Below are 4,275 nucleotides of genomic sequence, written 5' to 3'. Positions count from 1 at the left end.
ACATCGGAATCCGGGGATGTACTGTATGGTGATTAACATAATATAATTTAAAAAATCATTAAAAAAAATGAAATGTAAAAAAAAATGTTTATTTATTCAAGTAATCTCTACACCCAACATGGAGCTTGAACTCACGACCCTGAGATCAAGAGTCACATGCTCTTTGGGGCGCCTGGGTGGCATAGCGGTTAAGTGTCTGCCTTCGGCTCAGGGCGTGATCCCGGCGTTATGGGATCGAGCCCCACATCGGGCTCCTCTGCTGGAAGCCTGCTTCTTCCTCTCCCACTCCCCCTGCTTGTGTTCCCTCTCTCACTGGCTGTCTCTATCTCTGTCAAATAAATAAATAAAATCTTTAAAAAAAAAAAAAGAGTCACATGCTCTTTGGACTGAGCCAGCCAGGTGCCCCCAGTTTGTTCCAATTAGCTTAACAGGAGTAAAAGCTGGCTTAAGTCAGCTGATAGTAATGTTCATATCCTCAAACAAATAAATAGTACCCCAATAAATTTTCTCACAATTTGAATTATCGAATAAATAATATAGAAGTTCAACCGTGAGAGAATGTAAGAGTTTTCGCTCCTATAAACGTTCATATGCTTGAATTAGTGCCGCAGCTAATACTGCCTGTGAAAAAGTCATTTGTGACTCTGAGTCTTGTATCAATATATCACTTACAGGCAAGAGTAAAAACGGGTAAGTTCTGCTCCCTGGAAGATGGTGTAGATATGCTTTTCCCTATTTCTACTGCTAAGCACAACTAGAAACCCTGAACATTAGATACAAAACAAACTTAGGAAGACTCCAAAAGATGGAGAGAAGACAGACTGGCTGGGTCTATGAGACCCAAGAAACAACATGGTGGTATGTTTCCTGAGCTCTCTTCGTGCCTCGCGTATCCCACACACGGAGCTGAAGCAGGAGCCACCTAGAGATGCCGATGAGTTCAGACACACACGTGTGCACACACACACACAAAGCCCTCAAGAAAAGCCCGCTTCCTGTAGCCAAAGATCAAGGAAGGGGCAGCCTACCAAACAGAAAACTTGTAGACAATAGCTCTCCCCTCTCCAAACGCTGCAGTTAAAACTGGACCACACTCACCCGTATGAGAAAGGCTGAGCAGAGAGCCTCCACCTCCACTCTCCCCAAGCTGGAATGAGGCGTTCCTACTACCCCTCCCTCCTGCAGCCTCATGAGGAGCAAGGACTTTCTCTACCGCCCAGTGGTAACAAGGTCGCTCCCCCTACTGGAAACAAATGAAAACTATGGAGAGTCTTAGCCATTTGTAGGAGAAAATGGTGGCGTTAATATGGAAATGGAAGATCATCTGCTTATGAGCTTTAGGTAAAAGCCATGTTGTTAACCTGGCAGAAGAGAGAGGATGCGTGGGACTCAGGCTTAGCGCAGAGAGCTGATTTACTTATATCAGGTAGAGAGGCTCCCTAATGTGGCAAATAAAGAGCATCAATTCAAAGTAAACATGGTTAAGAGCATCCTCCCTACGGCGGGGAGAAAAATTACCAGCACTGATAAATAGTTAAGATATTGACTAGACCCAATGTTGCAGGTGTTAGTTGCTCTGATTAGACAGCCTCCCCTTATAGCAGCACTGAGCACTGAAAAAGTAATGGAAAAATTAGAGATTTTAAGGTAGATGTTGCCAGGTAGATATGCAAAGGAGGTAGGGCCCCTATAAGCAATAACAAAAGTAACATAAAAACTCCCTATATGTGGTTGGTCAATTAGTAGTGGTTGAGTGGCCCATACTATTTTCTGCTGCCTTCCACAAAGATGTCAACCCCTTATGCCTGGTTATTTGTCACTGCCCTCATTCTGTCGCACTTGCTGCTGCTGCACACAGTCCTTCCATGGCCTCTGGTTTATAAAGCCAATGCCACCTCTGCTCATGGTGTCCCCTTTCCCCGCTGGTCCTCGGAGCCTCGCCCGGCTACTTCTGGTCCAGCCGGTACTCTCCAGGAGGGCTAGGGAACGCTGGGGACTGGAGCCGCCCCATCACCATTTTCACAAATGCCTGCTGTAGAACCAGGCTTGCTGACCACAGGCGGGTCCCTCAAGACATAGGTCTGTGTCTTCTCTGTTCTTGGAGCCCTAAAACATCTCCAATCCTAGCCATAACCCCTGAGTTCTGGTTAGGTTTAATAACAATACTAACTGTTAATCAACATGATTGCCAGCAGAATGTCAGACTGTCAACTAGCGGAACTCCAGGTCAGCCCGCTTGCGCTGCTGCTGGAGTGCTGCGTGAGGCCCCTTAGCTGCGAGGCTGAGTCAGATCCCAGGACTGAGTGTAGGCGCCACAGTACTGGTGGGAACCCGAAGTTTGTAAGGGCAAGTGAGTACCTTGAGGGACTGGTGCTCAGAACATTAAAATAAGAATGAACTGCTCTGCTTCAGTGATAAATAATTTTAAGAACATTGGACACGCAATATTTGAGCTTTTAGAATAGCATGTGGGGGTGCCTGGGTGGCACAGCGGTTAAGCGTCTGCCTTCGGCTCAGGGCGTGATCCCGGCGTTATGGGATCAAGCCCCACATCAGGCTCCTCCACTAGGAGCCTGCTTCTTCCTCTCCCACTCCCCCTGCTTGTGTTCCCTCTCTCGCTGACTGTCTCTATCTCTGTCGAATAAATAAATAAAATCTTTAAAAAAAAAAAAGAATAGCATGTGATCTAGAATTGGCTTATATTGGAAAGATTAGAGTCTATGTAGAAACTGGGCCGAACTCAGACGATGTGGTACTTTAATCGTTGAGCGTATCTTGCTTTATTAGCAGTTTCACCTGAAGGTATTCTAATCTGATTTTAAGGCTATATGGTCTTATATAAACTCCAAAACAGGTTTCCTATTATTTTGGGGGGTAACTACTTCTAGTAATCATGTTTTGGTTTCACGGATGATACATGAACACTTTTCATCAAGTCACATTAATGATTTTATTCGGGACGTTTGTCATGCTTTGCGGTCATCCAAACAAGTTTCGGAAATCCAGGCCCGTACATTTGTCACATGGGCGGGTAATTTTATGATCACTAAAGCCTTGTAGTTTTGTTTTCTTTTTTTTTTTTTTAAGATTTTATTTATTTATTTGAGAGAGAGAAAGAGAGACACGAGCAGGTCCTCTACAAAGGTAGTGTAAATACTCTAAGATTTTCTTTTCTTTTCCTTTTTTAGGGTTTTATTTATTTGAGAGAGAGAGAGTGAGTGAGAGAGAGCACGAGCAGGGGCAGAGGGAGAAGGAGAAACAGACCCCTGCTGAGCGTGGAGCCCAACTCGGATCTCGATCCCGGGACCCTGAGACTGTGACCTGAACCAAAAGCAAGAGTCAGATCTCAACCGACTGAGCCACCCAGGCACCCCCACTTTTTAATGATTTTTTATTTTTAAGTGATCTCTATATCCAATGTGCGGCTTGAACTCACAACCCCGAGATCCAGAGTCTCATGTTGCACTGACTGAGCCAGCCAGGCACCCTTGTGGTTCATTTTGATTTTCTAAGTCCCAGCTTTCATTTTTCCCATGCAGAGGGCTATGTGTGAGGAAGCTGCTTGTGTCCCCAAGTCAGCCACGAGGTTGTAAGACAGTGGTTCTCACACTGGTGGACTTAGGAATCATCTGACCCTGTCGAAAGGCAGATTCTTGGACTTTTCTTCCTAGAGTACTATCCCATAGGCTGGGAGTGAGGCCCAGGAATCTGAACTTTTAAGAAAACGAATGGTCTGTGGGGCCCACTTTTGAGAAACAACATAGGCTTTACATTGGAGAAGAACTAACACGGACTGCTAAAATTTTTTATTTGCCGTAAAATACACATGATGTAAAACTTCCCATCTCAGCCATTGTTAGGTGCACAGTTCAGTGGCATTAAATATATTCACATTGCTGGACAACCATCACCAGCACACTCCCCCTCCAGGACTCTTTTCATCTTGCAAAAGGAAGACTCTGTGCTCATTAAACAATAACTCCCCACGCCCCGGGCAACTACCATTCTACGCTATTTCTATGAGTTTGACCATGCTAGGTACCTTGTACAAGTGGAATCATACAGTCTTTGTCTTTCTGTGACAGGCTTCTTTCACTTGGCTTCATGTCCTCAAGGTTCAACTGTTTTGTAGCCTGGATCAGACTTTCCTTCCTTTTTAAAGGGTGAATAATTTTCTGCAGTGTTTATGTACCACTTTTGTTCATCCATTCATTTGTCAGTGGACACTTGGGTTCCTTCTACCTTTTGCATATTGCTAATAGTGAACAGAGGTGT

The 4,275-nt window shown here is 44.8% G+C and overlaps 1 long non-coding RNA gene across 1 annotated transcript in view; it reads right to left on the bottom strand.

Moving 5' to 3' along the window:
* Positions 1-1,182, bottom strand: part of LOC117797067 — a 12,287-nt gene extending 11,105 nt beyond the window's left edge. The window contains exon 1 of the long non-coding RNA XR_004621889.1: positions 1,099-1,182. This is a non-coding gene — a long non-coding RNA (uncharacterized LOC117797067). The remainder of the gene's footprint in view (positions 1-1,098) is intronic.
* Positions 1,183-4,275: the final 3,093 nt, after the last annotated feature.

This window comes from Ailuropoda melanoleuca, chromosome 18, assembly GCF_002007445.2.
Source record: "Ailuropoda melanoleuca isolate Jingjing chromosome 18, ASM200744v2, whole genome shotgun sequence".
Taxonomy (NCBI): domain Eukaryota; kingdom Metazoa; phylum Chordata; class Mammalia; order Carnivora; family Ursidae; genus Ailuropoda; species Ailuropoda melanoleuca.
Note: the sequence above shows the minus strand (reverse complement) of the source record. Positions and strands in the feature narration are given on the sequence as shown.